The sequence below is a fragment of the Musca autumnalis genome, unplaced genomic scaffold, assembly GCF_047663935.1.
Source record: "Musca autumnalis isolate F117 unplaced genomic scaffold, ASM4766393v1 scaffold_3, whole genome shotgun sequence".
NCBI lineage: Eukaryota > Metazoa > Arthropoda > Insecta > Diptera > Muscidae > Musca > Musca autumnalis.
The window spans coordinates 27,788,922-27,807,331 of NW_027411866.1; positions in this window are offsets into that span (position 1 = coordinate 27,788,922).

The following is an 18,410-nucleotide window of genomic DNA, read 5'->3' on the forward strand; positions in this document are numbered from 1 at the left end:
TAGATTTTCAATTTGAATTTTTCCATATCATTCCACTAAATGCATAATTTCTAGCAGAAAGTAGAATTCTTGCAAAAATGTTTGGGGTCGCTGGTAATTCATTGAAAAAAGAGAAGCTGTTTCAATCGTTTGCTTTTGAAAACAAACAAGCACATGTTTATTAGGGCTTTATTATTTTCAAGTTTAACAAAATATCACACATATTAACAAATACAAATACAAACAAAACGTGATCCAGCACTGACACATTTCAGGGGAAAGTTTTGTAGGCACAAAGAAGACTCTATACTACTCTTTAATTATTCTTTCGTTCACTCTGGTCCATACTTTGCACATCGTAATATTTCTATCCGACATAGATCGTCCAAACATACTTTACATTTTGACATCATAAACAATTAAGAGGCGGTCTCACTTGTTTTGAAAGGAGTGCCAAAAATAGTTCTAATCGAGCTACCGCCTTGAAATTTTAAGCATAGTTTTACAACGGGGCAAGAATAGAAAAAAATTTGAGTGGATGTAGGTCCACATTTAGGTATAGCCCCCTTATAAAGGCAATGCCTGATTTTTGGTGTTTTGATGAGCTTAGACACAGTTTCCAATTGATTTGGTTGAAATTTCGCATTTTGAGTTCTCGGTGAATAAAATACATCCTCGCAAAAAATTTTAAATATAGGTCAACGGTTAGGTATAGCCCCCATATAAATGTGTATTTTTATACCCTCCACCATATGGAGGGTATAATTAAATTTGTCATTCCGTTTGTAACACATCGAAATATTGGTCGGAGACCCTATAAAGTATATATATTATTGATCAGCATAAAATTCTATGTTGATTTGACCATGTCCGTCTGTGCGTCCGTCCGTTCCTCCGTCCGTCTGTCTGTTGAAATCAAGATACCGCTCGCAATTTTAAAGATAGAGAGTCAAAATTTGGTACAGAAGTTTTTATTACTTGCAGGGTGGTTGGTATTGAAAATGGGATATATCGGTCCACGTTTTGATATAGCCCCCATAGAACGGTACCTCCCGATTTTCGGTATTTTTAAGGTTTTAGCTTCATTATCATACCAAAATGGCTGAAATTTGGTACGTAGTCTTCTTTAGGGGTATAAAACTTTCCCCTAGAATTTTGTCGGTATCGGTCCACACCTTCATATAGCCCCCATAGAACGGTACCTCCCGATTTTCGATATTTTGAAGGTTTTAGCTTCATTATCCTACCAAAATGGCTGAAATTTGGTACGTAGTCTTCTTTAGGGGTATACAACTTTTCCCCAGAATTTTGTCGGTATCGGTCCCCACCTTCATATAGCCGCCATAGAACGATACCTCCCGATTTTCGGTATTTTGAAGGTTTTTGCTTCATTATCACACCGAAATGGCTGAAATTTCTATGTCGATTTGACCATGTCCGTCTGTCCGTCCGTCCGTCCGTCTCACAGAAGGGAAACATAGGCGTAAAATTGCTCAAAACTCAAAATATGAAAATCGTTTTTTTATGAAAAAAATGTTGATAAACGGCAACCAAACTCTTTTCTACATTTGCTATAACCATCCTCGACTTTGTAAGAATAACCAATCCAATGCAGCAGTCGATTGAACTCAGTCATACTGAAAACCAAAAGTACATTTTCGAAAACTAAAAAATTAGGTGGACATTAAAATGACATTAATTCCGCGAAAATTTATATTTTTCAAGATTTATTGTTTTTGTACAGTCTCAGAACAAGATTAGCATTTAAAATTTTCAGATTTATTTTACATCTTTGCTCTTTAATAAGGGTGGTACATATTCTCTTTATAACATTTTTTTATGATAATTGTTAAGATTACTACAATTTCAATAGTGAAAACGTCTATTTCCCCGTCGTTTCCCGACCATAGTTTCTTCTAATGTTTTATGCCCTTGAGTCTCAAATATCAGATTCAATCATAAAAAATTGCGCATATTTGCGCCATTCCTAAAAAATCTAATTTTTCTCAACTAAAATATGAAGTATTTTTATATGTAAGTGCAAGATTTATTCACACTAAATTTTGTTCCGCCTTATAACCGGGACTCTTATTTATCAGACTAAACCAACACCTATCAAATATGTCTGCATTATTCAGAAATATTCAATATTCGCTTTTCTCATGCGAATTGAGAACAATTTAATTTTAGTAAGTTTCAAAAAATAAAATTTGGAATGAAATATATGTATATGGGACTATAAATACATCTGTACCGATTTGTTTGAAGATTGGCTCAATGTTTTTTGTTGGCTAGTTCAGGTTGCATGTGTCAAATTTCAGTGATTTTGGTGCATGTTTATCTCATATCAGATGCGAATATATATGGAATCTGCATCCAAATCTGGACCGATTTTCATTATTTTCTATAGGATTAATCCTTGTACAGAAGATATGCTTTGTACAAAATTTAATATCAATCCGACTATAAATGAGCTTTCTAGGGCTTTTGATCAAATTTTAACACAAATTTCCCCTCTGTGCGTCTGTCTGTCTGTTGAAAACAAGATACCGCTCGCAATTTTAAAGATAGAGAGTCAAAATTTGGTACAGAAGTTGTTATTACTTGCAGGATGGTTGGTATTGAAAATGGGATATATCGGTCCACGTTTTGATATAGCCCCCATAGAACGGTAACTCCCGATTTTCGGTATTTTTAAGGTTTTAGCTTCATTATCATACCAAAATGGCTGAAATTTGGTACGTAGTCTTCTTTAGGGGTATAAAACTTTCCCCCAGAATTTTGTCGGTATCGGTCCACACCTTCATATAGCCCCCATAGAACGGTACCTCCCGATTTTCGGTATTTTTAAGGTTTTAGCTTCATTATCATACCAAAATGGCTGAAATTTGGTACGTAGTCTTCTTTAGGGGTATACAACTTTCCCCCAGAATTTTGTCGGTATCGGTCCACACCTTCATATAGCCCCCATAGAACGGTACCTCCCGATTTTCGATATTTTGAAGGTTTTAGCTTCATTATCCTACCAAAATGGCTGAAATTTAGTACGTAGTCTTCTTTAGGGGTATAAAACTTTTCCCCAGAATTGTTTCGGTATCGGTCCCCACCTTCATATAGCCGCCATAGAACGGTACCTCCCGATTTTCGGTATTTTGAAGGTTTTTGCTTCATTATCACACCGAAATGGCTGAAATTTGGTACTTAGTCTACGTTGGTGGTATAAAACTTTCCCCCAGAACTTTGTCGGTATCGGTCCATGCCTTCATATAGCCCCCATAGAATGGTACCTCCCGATTTTCGGTAATTTGAACGTTGTGACCTCAATATTCCACCGAAATGGCTGAAATTTGGTATTTAGACTTCGTTGGGGGTACTCAAACTTCCCCTTTAAATTTGTCGGTATAGGTCCACGCCTTCATATAGCCCCCATGGAAAAGTACCTCCCGATTTTTCGTATTTTGAAGGTTGTGTCTTCAACATTCCACCAAAATGGCTGAAATTTGGTATTTAGTCTTCAATGTGATATAAAACTGTTCGCCAGAAATATGTCTGTACAGGTCCACGCTTTCATATTGCCCCAGTCCACGTTTCGATATAGCCCCCATAGAACGGTACCTCCGGATTTTCGTAATACTGAAGATTGTGACGTCAATATCCAACCGAAATGGCTGAAAATCGTTATTTCATCTTCCAAGAGTTATAAAATATTCCAGAAGAGTATTATCAGTATAGGTCCACCTCTTCCTATATCCCCATAGAAGCTTACTTCTTGATTTTCGGTATTTTTTTAGTTTTAGCCATATTCTCTTACCGAAATATAGGAAATTTGGTATTTAGTCTTCTTTGAGCCTAAAAACTTTCCGTCAGAAATTTGTCGGTATAGATCGACGTTTTGAAATAGCCCCCATAGAATGGTGCCTCACATTGTTTTACCGAAATTGCTGAAATTTAGTATTAGGTATTCTTCATACACGAAAGGAAACTAATTATTCCATTTTACTTCAATACAACTTGTGATGGAGGGTATAACAAGTTCGGCCCGGCCGAACTTAATGCCGTTCTTACTTGTTTAAAAAATACGGAGTCTCCCAAATACTCCCAACATTAGTAAAACTCAACATAAATTTATAGTACTGATTTTAAAAGTACCAGAAAATTTATTTACAAAGAATTTATTTTTAAGGAAGTTAGAAAACTTTGTATGAATATCTTGTCAATGCTATCAACTATAAGTTTAAATCTGGAAAGTGTACATTTACCTCTTTATTTTTTTATAATTTCACTCATAAGCTGCAAATGCTGTGGCCCTCTTCGAACATAAACTAATTTTGGACCGATATAATAAAAACTTCTATAAAAAATTTTTAATTTTGATAGACTTTATCAGTCAATCTATACTATATCGACTCAGAATTTTATCCTGATAACAAATATGTATACTTTATAGGGTTGCAAATAAGTATTTCAATGCGTTACAAACGGAAAAATACACCCTCCATTCTATGGTGGAGGGTATAAAAATTGCATAATAATAATAATTGCTCCAAAAACATCCCAGAAGGGACAAGGGAGACTTCTCTCATACATATCAATGAGTGCACCCAGATTCAAATTAGCTCAATGATATGGGACCTACTGTTTATCGCCGAGTCCGAACGGCGTGTCTAAGACACCACTTGTAGAGAAGTTTTAAATTAAAAATTGCATATCTCATATATTTTTCAACAGAATTCAAAGTTTACTTACAAATAATAAATTGTGTTTGGTATCTTCTAAGCAGCCTAGAGCAGGAGGAAAAGCATGTTCCTATTTTTAATGCGTTTTTACACTTTTATGACTATAACCCAAACATTTGTTAACCGCTTTTAAAACAATATATATGCTCTGTTCCAGAACCTGCAAGAAGCTACTACTTTTTACTACGATAACATTTTTTCCTTTATGTCACCGAAAAAAAAATAGTAAAAATTAGTAGATTCTTGCAGTACTGGAACAGACCAATAGTTTATTCGAAAGATATTTGTCGTCCATTTGCCGTTATTAAATTTAAAAAATAGTATATCAGAACAACTGCATTTTTTATAATTTTTCAAACTTTTATGACGGCTCTAGCTGGCTACGCCCTTGGTTTCTTTCCATCTATTCGAGTTCCTAAAAAATTCCAAGCGAACATACATACACAACTATGAAAAATTACCTGTAGGATTTATATATAAAAATAAAAAATTCCATCTATTTTTTATTTGCCAAAATCCATTGCAATTTTCCTTACTCCCAAGAAAACGTTTGAAAAAGAGACAAAAAAGCAGAAATTTATGTATTTCCGTTATTGTTTCAATGCAGCCATGATTTACGCATTGTTGTGAGTGTATGTGTTTTTGTGTGCGTGTGAATTTGGTGTGCTTGTCATTGTTAGTAATAAACTGCAATCATAATTTTACAACGACCATCCGAAAACAAGGTGCTAAAATAAATGTATTTTGCCAAGGAAGTAAATCAGGATGTGACAAAGCTAACAACAGCACAGAAACAGGTGCTGAACAAAAAGAAAAAGAAGATGAAGGAAACATTATTTTTATTCAAAAGGAATAAGCAAAGGATGGCAAACATGTTGAAGGTTTACTCTACATTACAGCACTGAGACCCCTGGGTCTCACGTTTTCTCTATAGAAAAATTCTGAGAACCCAGGGCCTCAAGTTTTCTCTATAGAAAAATTCTGAGAACCCAGGGCCTCAAGTTTTTTCTATAGAAAAATTCTGAGACCCCAGGTTCTCAAGTTTTTTCTATAAAAAAAATTCTGAGACCCCAGAGTCTCACGTTTTTTCTATAGAAAAAATTCTGAGACCCCAGGGTCTCATGTTTTTTCTATAGAAAAAATGCTGAGACCCCAGGGTCTCACGTTTTTTCTATAGAAAAAATTCTGAGACCCCAGGTTCTCAGGTTTTTTCTATAGAAAAAATTCTGAGACCCCAGGGTCTCAATGTTTTTTCTATAGAAAAAATTCTGAGACCCCAGGGTCTCAATGTTTTTTCTATAGAAAAAATTCTGAGACCCCAGGGTCTCAATGTTTTTTCTATAGAAAAAATTCTGAGACCCCAGGGTCTCAATGTTTTTTCTATAGAAAAAATTCTGAGACCCCAGGGTCTCAATGTTTTTTCTATAGAAAAAATTCTGAGACCCAAGGGTCTCAATGTTTTTTCTATAAAAAAATTCTGAGACCCCAGGGTCTCAATGTTTTTTCTATAGAAAAAATTCTGAGACACCAGGGTCTAAATGTTTTTTCTATAGAAAAAATTCTGAGACCCCAGGGTCTAAATGTTTTTTCTATAGAAAAAATTCTGAGACCCCAGGGTCTAAATGTTTTTTCTATAGAAAAAATTCTGAGACCCCAGGTTCTCACGTTTTTTCTATAGAAAAAATTCTGATACCACAGGGTCTGACGTTTTTTCTATAGAAAAAATTCTGAGACCCCAAGGTCTCACGTTTTTTCTATAGAAAAAATTCTGAGACCCCAGGGTCTCACGTTTTTTCTATAGAAAAAATTCTGAGACCCCAGGGTCTCACGTTTTTTCTAAAGAAAAAATTCTGAGACCCCAGGGTCTCACGTTTTTTCTATAGAAAAAATTCTGAGACCCCAGGTTCTCACGTTTTTTCTATAGAAAAAATTCTGATACCACAGGGTCTGACGTTTTTTCTATAGAAAAAATTCTGAGACCCCAGGGTCTCACGTTTTTTCTATAGAAAAAATTCTGAGACCCCAGGGTCTCACGTTTTTTCTAAAGAAAAAATTCTGAGACCCCAGGGTCTCACGTTTTTTCTATAGAAAAAATTCTGAGACCCCAGGTTCTCACGTTCTGAGACCCCAGGTTCTCACGTTTTTTCTATAGAAAAAATTCTGAGGGTCTCAACTGTTTTCTATAGAAAAAATTCTGAGACCCCAGGGTCTCACGTTTTTTTTATAGAAAAAATTCTGAGACCCCAGGGTCTCAATGTTTTTTCTATAGAAAAAATTCTGAGACCCCAGGGTCTCAATGTTTTTTCTATAGAAAAAATTCTGAGACCCCAGGGTCTCAATGTTTTTTCTATAGAAAAAATTCTGAGACCCCAGGGTCTCAATGTTTTTTCTATAGAAAAAATTCTGAGACCCCAGGGTCTCAATGTTTTTTCTATAGAAAAAATTCTGAGACCCCAGGGTCTCAATGTTTTTTCTATAGACAAAATTCTGAGACCCCAGTGTCTCAATGTTTTTTCTATAGAAAAAATTCTGAGACCCCAGGGTCTCAATGTTTTTTCTATAGAAAAAATTCTGAGACCCCAGGGTCTCAATGTTTTTTCTATAGAAAAAATTCTGAGACCCCAGGGTCTCAATGTTTTTTCTATAGAAAAAATTCTGAGACCCCAGGGTCTCAATGTTTTTTCTATAGAAAAAATTCTGAGACCCCAGGGTCTCAATGTTTTTTCTATAGAAAAAATTCTGAGACCCCCGGGTCTCAACTGTTTTCTATAGAAAAAATTCTGAGACCCCAGGGTCTCAACTGTTTTCTATAGAAAAAATTCTGAGACCCCAGGGTCTCAATGTTTTTTCTATAGAAAAAATTCTGAGAACCCAGGGTCTCAATGTTTTTTCTATAGAAAAAATTCTGAGACCCCAGGGTCTCAATGTTTTTTCTATAGAAAAAATTCTGAGACCCAAGGGTCTCATGTTTTTTCTATAGAAAAAATATTGAGACCCCAGGGTCTCATGTTTTTTCTATAGAAAAAATATTGAGACCCCAGGGTCTCATGTTTTTTCTATAGAAAAAATATTGAGACCCCAGGGTCTCATGTTTTTTCTATAGAAAAAATATTGAGACCCCAGGGTCTCATGTTTTTTCTATAGAAAAAATATTGAGACCCCAGGGTCTCATGTTTTTTCTATAGAAAAAATATTGAGACCCCAGGGTCTCATGTTTTTTCTATAGAAAAAATATTGAGACCCCAGGGTCTCATGTTTTTTCTATAGAAAAAATATTGAGACCCCAGGGTCTCATGTTTTTTCTATAGAAAAAATATTGAGACCCCAGGGTCTCATGTTTTTTCTATAGAAAAAATTCTGAGACCCGAGGGTCTCATGTTTTTTCTATAGAAAAAATTCTGAGACCCGAGGGTCTCATGTTTTTTCTATAGAAAAAATTCTGAGACCCGAGGGTCTCATGTTTTTTCTATAGAAAAAATTCTGAGACCCGAGGGTCTCATGTTTTTTCTATAGAAAAAATTCTGAGACCCGAGGGTCTCATGTTTTTTCTATAGAAAAAATTCTGAGAACCTAGGGTCTCCTGTTTTTTCTATAGAAAAAATTCTGAGACCCCAGGGTCTCAAGTTTTTTCTATAGAAACAATTCTGAGAAAATATTCTGAGAATGTAGAAGCCTCCTCGTACGGAGGTCTTCTATTTTACAGAAGCCTCCTCCTACGGAGGACTTCCGTTTTATAGAAGCCTCCCCCTATGGAGGTCTTCTATTCTATAGAAGCCTCCTCCTACGGATGTCTTCTTTTTAATAAAAGCTGCCCCTACAGACGTGTTCTATTTTTATAGAAGCCGCCTCTCACGAAGGACTTCTATTCTAGTGAAGCCTCATACAGTGTTTTTTATTCTACTGAACCTCCGCGGAGGTCATCTACTTCATAGGAGCCTTCTTCGTAAACCCTCTACACTATAGAACCATTAATTAAAAGGTATTTTTGAAAGCCTTTTGTTCTATAGGAGTCTCTAAGTGGGGTCCTTGAATCCAATAGAGGTCTCCTCCTATGGAAACCTTTGTCATATAGAATCCTCCTATGGAGACGTTTTATTCCCAAACCCCTCCTAGAGAGGTCTTCTATTTTATGGATGCCTCCAATGGGACCTTCTATCCAATAGAAGCCTCCAATTGAGCTCTGTTATCCTACGGAATCTTCTTATAGAGGCCTTTTAAACGCTTCGTACGCTATGCAAGAATGAGAATAATTTCCAAGTTATGTAGCTGAAGGGTACCTATAAATGTTCATTACAATTTAGAACTTTTTCTCAATTTTTCTTGCACTTCATTTTAAACCCCAACAGATGCAAAAAAAAATTTTCAATTTTTACTTTGACATTTACGAAGACTTATCTTCATAACGCCAACGTCTTCAAGTAAAATGAACTTAAAGAGCCTCTATTCGGGCTTACTGTTGCCATCAATTAATAACACATTTTATAGCTAAAGAAAACTTAAAAGCTTTTAGCCACGTAGCCGAAAAAGGGGCATGTTCAAATTCTCGCTGCAACGCAACTGAGGAATAACCGAAAGGGTACATGGTCACCATGTAATTTCATTTATTTGGTTGCCTTCCCTTTAACAATAAACCAGAAGCAGGTGTTGCTTGTTCAACAGCAGCAATAAGAATTTATTGTTTAAATTAAATTGAACATTAATATGAAACACCTCTCGACAATACTAATTAAACTGTACTTATAAATAAAAACATTTTTTTTTTCGAATTTTTATAATTTTAGTTTTGGGGAGAAAGTGGGGAGTTTGATAAATTTCTTACAGCTGGTTATGGTGAGCATTAATCAATGTGTTGCCACATTGTTGTTGGGGTACAGAGTAATAAATGGGGAGAACGTTAAGGCAGGAAGAGTTGAGGTGCCAGGCAAATTGTTTCTTCTAAAGATGTGAAATTTGGTAAAGTATTCCACATACAATGATGTGAAAATCAGACCTCAATTTCTTTACTAGGGAAGGAGAGCCTGACGTAATCATATACATACGTCTACAAGTTGCTGAAAATGAAGTACCCTGTAGATATTTTGGGTGTATGTGAATTATAATTTATCGCATCTGTGGTAAGAGTTTTGGAATAAATATCCAAGTAGGGGATGGACGATACCAAGGAACGATCCTGACCGGCTTTAATATGGCAAAGCCCAGGATTTATCTTTCATCTCAAGTGGACACTGACCTCCCCATGGTGTCACCTAGGGAACTGCTTTTAACACCCGTTAAAGGTAGTGAGCAAACATGTATCGCGCGTTCACCCATAAGAACGTTAAAAACTTGGGTTTGGGCGTCGGGTTAGTAGCCCTCCCCTAGAAAAAACAACCTACTATCAAAAAACGAAAGAAAAGAAAAACAAACCCCTCAAAAGTTGACGAACGCCGCAAAAGTTTTAAGGACCATGATCTGCGAATCTGCACCTGGAATATTCGCACTCTTTATGGAGAAGGTGCAGTTTACGCATTGGCAGATGTACTTGAAAAGTACAAGGCCGACATCACTGCCATTCAGGAAATAGGATGGAACGACACGCTGATAAGGTGTATGCACGCTGATAAGGTGTATGCATCAGCTAGTTAGCTCCATCTGGCAGGATGAACGCGTACCCGACGATTGGAACCTGAGGATCCTGTGTCCCGTCCACAAGAAAGGAGATAAGATTGTATGCTCCAACTATAGGGGCATAAGTCTTCTCCCTATTGCCTACAAGATAGTGTCAGAGGTATTGTGCGAACGACTTAAGCCCATGGTCAACGAAATGATTGGACCATACCAATGTGGCTTTAGACCTGGCAAATCCACCATTGACCAGATATTTACCCTGCGGCAAATCCTGGAGAAGACCCAAGAGATGCAGATCGACACATATCACCTGTCTGTCGATTATAAAGCAGCCTTCGACAGCCCGCTACGTTCAAAGGTATTCCAAGCAATGTCTGAATTTGGTATCCCAGCAAAGCTCATTCGGCTTTGTAAAATGACTCTAACTGACACAAGATCTTCAGTTAAAATAGGAAAGAACTTCTCCGAAGAGTTTTGTACCAAAAGAGGTTTCAGGCAAGGAGACAGTCTTTCGTCTGATCTCTTCAACATCCTGCTGGAAAAGATTATACAAAAGGCAAACGTCAAAAGAAGTGGCACAATCACCAATAGCCACATGTTACTTGCTTATGCTGATGATACAGAAATCATGGGACGATCAGTAAAAGAAGTAACCGATACCTTTATGAAGGTCGAAGGAGAATCTGCTAAAGTGGGTCTGGCGGTAAACGGCGGGAAGACTAAGTTGATGGTGTCGACGCGCAACGCGTCCATTGAGATCGGGCCAACTGTTGAAGTTGGTTCCTATAATTTTGAGGTTGTACAAGACTTCGTATACCTCGGCACCGCCGTAAACACAACTAACGACATCAGTTGTGAAATAACAAGTGGGAAAAGCGTTAAGTTCAGTCGGGCCGAACTTTTTATACCCTCCACCAAAAATTTCAACCATTTCGGTGGACTAATGTGGCCACAACCTTCAAAATACCGAAAATCGGAAGTTACCGTTCTATGGGGGCTATATGGTGGCGCGGGCCTATACCTACAAATTTCTGGGGGGGAGTTTTATATCCCCAACGAAGACTAAATAACAAATTTCAGCCATCTCGGTGTGACAATGAGGCCAAAACCTTCAAAATACCGAAAATCGGGAGATATGGTCCTATGGGGGCTATATCAAAACGTGGATCTATATAAACATTTTATGGTCGAAATGTTTCTTAGCCTCTGGAAACACAAAATACAAAGTTGCAACCGATTCTGTTGTCAAATGGGACTAATACATTCAAAATATATTAAAACAAGTAAAAAAGTATCAGTCGGCTTTGCCGACAGAGATATACCCTCAGCATGTGTATATTGAACCATTTTTTCCCAAAATACGTATGTATTTAGGGGGTTTTAACAATTTTGTGCGTTTGAACCGACAAAAATGTTGATTAGGATTAAATATCAAAGGTTTTGCGGAGGAGATACTAAAAGGAATGGATCGACATTGACCGTTATGGAAGTGGATCTCCAGCCACAACATATGGTGCCATAGGGGGTTTTTACACTCTTCGCTCAAGAAGTATGGACTTGCCCCTAAAAAACTTTTACCATCGTAATTGAGGCAGCGAATGAAAGTTGCCTCAACAAAAATCAAAGTGATTCGATATCAGGTCTTAAAGTGAACTTATCCGAAATTTTGTGTGGGAGGTACCGGATGGAGTAGACAAATATAGTCCATATTTTAACCTGATCTATATCTGGTAGATATATTAGGATGTGTAAAGTATAGACTAATTCGGCCACTCCCTTCAAGAGTTACTGTACGAACAATTTTTCCGAACATTTTTGAACTTTTGTGGCGGAGGTACCCGAAGGATCGATATGGCTTATCTTCAAATTTAAACTATGTTTGGACAAAATATTACTAAGGCCTTATTGTGGACCGAATCGGCAGATCCGTACGAGAGTTATTTTGCGCTTAAACCACCTCACACGGTGTCATAGGGGTTTTTTGTAACTTTCATGCTATTTTCTCAGGATGTATGGACTTGCCCCTGATGAAACTTGTACCGTTGTATGGAGTGCAGTGAATACAAGCTGCTGAAACAAAAATCAAAGCGATTCGAGAGATGGCCCTAAACTGAACTTTTCCGAAATTTTGTGTGGGAGGTACCCGAAGGAGTGGACCTATTGAGACCATATTGAAGCTTCATATTACTCTGGTAGAAAGTTTACGCTATACAAAGTATGGTCCAAATCGGTCACTCCCTTCAAGAGTTATCGTGCGCACAAACTTTCCGAACATTTTCGAACTTTTGTGGGGGAGGTACCGGAAGGAGTGGGGCGATGTAGCTCATCTTCGAACTTAAACTAAGTTTGGACAAAATATAACGAAAGCCAAAATTTGAACCGAATCGGTTCATCCGTTCGAGAGTTATCGTGCGCTCCAGCCAGCAGGACAGACAGACAGACAGACGGACGGACATGGCTAGATCGACTCCAAATTGTCTGAAACACATTTGGTCCAAACATACTTGGGGTCTAAAACCATTATTTCGATGAGGCACATTTTCATCGTATCAAAGTGTATATACCCTCCTTAGCCTAAAGGCTGAGGGTATAATGACGCGTACGTTATATGGGGCGTTATATGGGGGCTATACCAAAACGTGAACCTATATAAACCAACTTTGGTAGGAATGTTTTTTGGCCTCTGGAGACACAAAATACCAATTTACAACCAATTCGGTGGTAAAATGGGACAAATATCTTAAAAATTCCTTAAAACGACGACGCGTCACGCGTCATTTTGTATGGGAGCTATACTAAAGCGTGGACCTACATAGCCCACTTTCAATATCAAAAGTCCTACGTACAAATAATAGATTTTCCCAAAATTTCATCCACCTACGTCACTCCGTTCGGTCGCTAGAGTGATTTCCACAGACGGACAGACGGACGGACATGGCTACATCGATGTAGAATTGCACGCTGATCAAGAATATATATAGTTTGTGGGGTCTACAATTATTATTTCGAGTAGTTACAAACGTAGTGACAAACTTAATATACCCCCATCCTATGGTGGAGGGTATAAAAAGAAGAATTGTATTGGCCTACAGATGCTACTTTGGCTTAAGTAAGCACTTTAAAAACAAAGCCACAACTCGTCAAACAAAAATAACGCTTTACAAAATACTGATACTACCTGTGCTGATGTATGGTTCCGACGCCTGGGTACTTGCGCAGGCAGATAGGGCAGTGCTTGGCGTGTTTGAGGGAAAATTCTTCGAAGGATCTACGGACTGATCTGCGTTGACGGTGAATATCGACGTCGGATGAACCACGAGCTGTATCAGCTATACAAAGACATGAATATAGTTAAACGTATCGAGATGCAACGATTGCGTTGGCTAGGCCATATAATAAGAATGAGCGATGATGAACCCGCTAAAAAGGCGTATAAATTCGAGCCACATGGCGGTGCACGCAGAATTGGCAGGCCAAAGAATAGATGGCGCAAAGAAGTGGATGAAGAGATGACAAGGCGCGGTATTCCAAAAAGCGAAGCACTAAACAGAGAAAATTGGAGATATTTTCTTAGTTCGGTCTATGGAACAAACGTTCTGTAATGGGCCAGCTAAGTAAGTAAGTAAGGCAAAGGGAAGTTCCCCGACCCCTTCCAAATTCAACAAAATATGTAGCCTAGGTTCACCCAGGGCCATCCCTGTACATTCCCTGACAATTTCAGGAAAATTGATTCAGTAGTTTTTGCAGAAAAAAAATGTAAATTGATAAAAGAGGGCGTGGTCACATTTTCTTTGCATAAAAACATATGTTGGGTTATGGCGAACATTTCACAAAAAGAACTATCCAAATCGGTCGAGCCATTCTCAATTGATGCCATTACCAACGAACGACATTTGATTTTTATTTATAAAGATTTTTAAAGGACCCAAGGAGGAATATTAAGATAAATTTTAGAAGATAGCATTACAAATATCAAGGGTACAATTAAACACAATTTCCTTGGTTCAGGAGATGACAATCACAGTCAGTACATAAAAGATTTTTACCGTATCTAAGTAAGACTAAAAATTTGGATTTAGGAGGAAAATTAAGAGAAAATTAAAATGGACTTTAACAGATTTTTTGCAGAACCCAAGGACGGAATGGGCTATGATTTATAGGAGAAAAATTTATAAGAAATTTCTTAACGGTAATTTATAGGACCTAAAGAGGGCGACTAACTTGGACTTTTTACAGAACGCCATGAAAACAATTAACGTCGATTTTTTTCCAGATTTTTAAAAAACCTTTTCCAGATTTTTTACAAGACCCATGTTTTGCTAAAGCCCCCATATAACGGTAGCTCCATTTTTTTGATATTTTGTGAATTTTAGCTATAATTTTTAACCGAACTAGCTGTAATTTGACAATTGAGGTTCTCAGTGGCCACGAAACTTTTTCATTAAAAATCGCCAATATAAGTTCATGTTTTGGTATAGCTCCCATAAAACGGAACCTCCCGATTTTCAGTATTCTTTGGAACTTTAGCTAAAATCTTTAACCGAACTAGCTGCAATTTAACATTTGAGGTTCTCAGTGACCACGAAAGTTCATCACTACAAATCGTTAACATAGGTCCATGTTTTGGAATAGCTCCCATATAATGTACCTCCCGATTTTCGGTATTTTGAGGATTTTAGCTACAATTTTAAACCGAACAAGCTGCAATTTAACATTTGAGGTTCCCACCAAAAATGTCAACATATGTAGGTCCACGTTTTGTTATAGTCCCCATATAAAGATGCCCCCAGATTTTCGGTATTTTGTGGATTTTAGCTACATTTTTTAACCGAACTAGGTGTATGTTGACATTTTAAGTTCTCAGTGGCCAGGAAAATTCTTCACTAAAAATCGCCAGCATAAGTTCTTGTTTCGGTATAGCCCCCATATAACAGTACCTCCTGTAATTTGACGTTTGAGTTTATCTCTTGTCACGCAACTTCTTCAGTAAATATCTTCAAGATAGGTCCATGTTTTGGTATAACCTCCATAGAAAGGTACCTCCAGATTTTCGGAATTTTGCGTATTTAAGCTACGTTATTAGACCAAACTACCTGTGATTAAACATTTGAGGTTCACAGTGGTCACACAATATCTCCACCGAAAATCGTAAATAAGGGTCCATATTTTGGTATAGCCCCATATAACGATACCTCACGATTTTCGGCATTTTGAAGATTTTAGCTATCTTTTTTGACCGAACTGGTCATTATTTTCCATTTAAGGTACCTTGCGGTCACAACACCTCTCGACTGAAATTTGTTGATATAGGTCCATGTTTTCGTATAGCCCCCATATAACAAAATTTCTCCACCAACAATTGTCAACATAGTGCCTATAGAAAGGTACCCTCTGATTTCAAGATGTTTTAACCGAATCATCTGCAACATTTGATGTCCACTGGGAGGCACAAAACTTCTCCGTCAAAAATTTTCAACATATGTAGTTCCATGTTTTGGTATAGCCCCCATATGATGGTACCTCCCGATTCCATGTATTTTGAGGAGTTTGGCTACAATTGTTGACTGTACTATCTGTAATTTGATATTTGAGGTTCCAAGTGTTCACAACAAAAAAAAATAGGTCCAAACTTTAAGATAGACCCCATTTAAAGGAGCCACCCGATTGAAGACATTTGTTGATACATTTTCTGATGATATTTAGGCATTTGGGTATGCGTGGTCAGAAAATATCTCTACCTTAAAATGTGAACATGAAACAAAATAATATTTTATGGTGGTAAAAGTAATATTTTGGATCCTGCCGAACTTAACGCTTTTTTACTAGTTTAAATTAAGAGTCTCTTTATAGGAAATTTAATATAATTGTTCCACAAACAACCCAGACGGGTCAATGGAGACTTCTCTCATATCAATGAGTGCACCCCGATTCATATTACTTACTTACTTAGCTGGCCCATTACAGAACATTTGTTCCATAGACCGAAGTAAGAAAAGAGCTTCAATTCTTTCTGTTTAGTGCTTCGCTTTCTGAAATACCGCGCCTTTTCATCTCTTCATACACATGTTTGCGCCATCTATTCTTTGGCCTGCTTGCACCGCCATGTGGCTCGAATTTATACGCCTTTTTAGCGGGTTCATTATCGCTCATTCTTATTATATGGCCTATCCAACGCAACCGCTGCATCTCGATACGTTTAACTATATTGATGTCGTTGTATAGCAGATACAGCTCGTGGTTCAAACGACGTCGATATGCACGTCGATATTCAACGCAGATTGGTCCGTAGATCTTTCGAAGAATTTTTCTCTCAAACACGCCGAGCACTGCCTTATCTGCTTGCGCAAGTACCCAGGCTTCGGAAACATACATCAGCACGAGTAGTATCAGTGTTTTGTAAAGCGTTATTTTTGTTTGACGAGTTGTGGCTTTGTTTTGGAAGTGCTTACTTAAGCCAAAGTAGCATCAGTTGGCCAATACAATTCTTCTTTTTATTTCACACTGATGTCGTTTGTTGTGTTTACGGTGGTGCCGAGGTATAAGAAGTCTTTTACTACCTCAAAATTATAGGAAGCAACTTCAACAGTTGGTCCGATCTCAATGGACGAATTGCGCGTCGACACAATCAATTTAATCTTCTCGACGTTTACCGCCAGACTCACTTTAGCAGATTCTAAAGGTATCGGTTACTTCTTTTACTGATCGTCCTATGATGTCTATATCATTAGCATAAGCAAGTAACATGTGGCTATTGGTGTAGATTGTACCACTTCTTTCTCGTATAACCTTTTCTAGCAGGATGTTGAAAAGATCACACGAAAGGCTGTCTCCTTGCCTGAAACCTCTTTTGGTACAAAACTCTTCGGAGAGGTTCTTTCTTATTTGAACTGAAGATCTTGTGTCAGTTAGAGTCATTTTACAAAGCCGAATGAGCGAATGAGGGGATACCAAATTCAGACATGGCTTGGAATACCTTTGAACGCAGCGGGCTGTCGAAGGCTGCTTTATAATCGACAAAAAGGTGGTAGGTGTCGATCTGCATCTCTTGGGTATTGTCCAGGATTTGCCGCAGGGTGAATATCTGGTCAATGGTGGACTTGCCAGGTCTATAGCCGCATTGGTATGGTCCAATTATTTCGTTGGCGATGAGCTTTAGTCGTTCGCACAATATCCCTGACACTATCTTGTAGGCGATAGGGAGAAGACTTATGCCCCTATGTTTGGAGCATAAAGTCTTATCTCCTTTCTTATGGACGGGACAAAGGGTGCTCAGGTTCTAATCGTCGGGTACGCGTTCTTCCTGCCAGATGGTGCTAACTAGCTGATGAATACACCTTATCAGCGTGTCGTCTCCGGTTTTAAACAGCTCGGCTGGTAGGCCATCGGCTACTGTTGCCTTATTATTCTATATCCGGTTTATATCTGACTTTACCTCATCTTGGCTGGGCGATGTACATTCAATACCATCCTCTGGGATTGAATCTGTGGTATCATCGCCGATTCGCTACTATTGGATACCAACAGTTTGGAAAAATACTAATTCCATATCTTTGGCACACTATCTGTATCAGTTACCAGATTACCTTGCTGGTCTCCACAGGAGGATGTGCCTGTACCAAAGCCATCTGTTTGATGTTTCACTCTTTGGTCGAATTTTCGGACTTAATTCTGTCTCATGTACATCACGATTTGTTCACACTCCCGCTTTTCCATCTTTCTCTTTTTCCTGCGGAAAAGACGGTTCTCCTTTTCTCCCGATACCTCTCTCATGCGCTACGCGTTGCTACCGATTGTAAAGAAGCCCTATGTGCCGCATTTTTCTCCTCGGTAGCAGCACGACACTCCTGATCATACCATGAATTCCTTGGTGGAGTTCTCTGGTATCCAAGTACTGATTTTGCGGCAGTTTGCATGGAGTGGGCAATGTTTTGCCATTGTCCTGATTTGTTATCGGGTAGAGGAGTGCTTTGATTAAGCAGTTGGGCCAGTTGAGTGGAATATGCTGTGGCTATCTCTTGTGATTGCAGCTTACCGATGTCCAACTTCTGTGTTGTGTCTGTTCGCACTTTGTTTGCTACGTACCTTTGC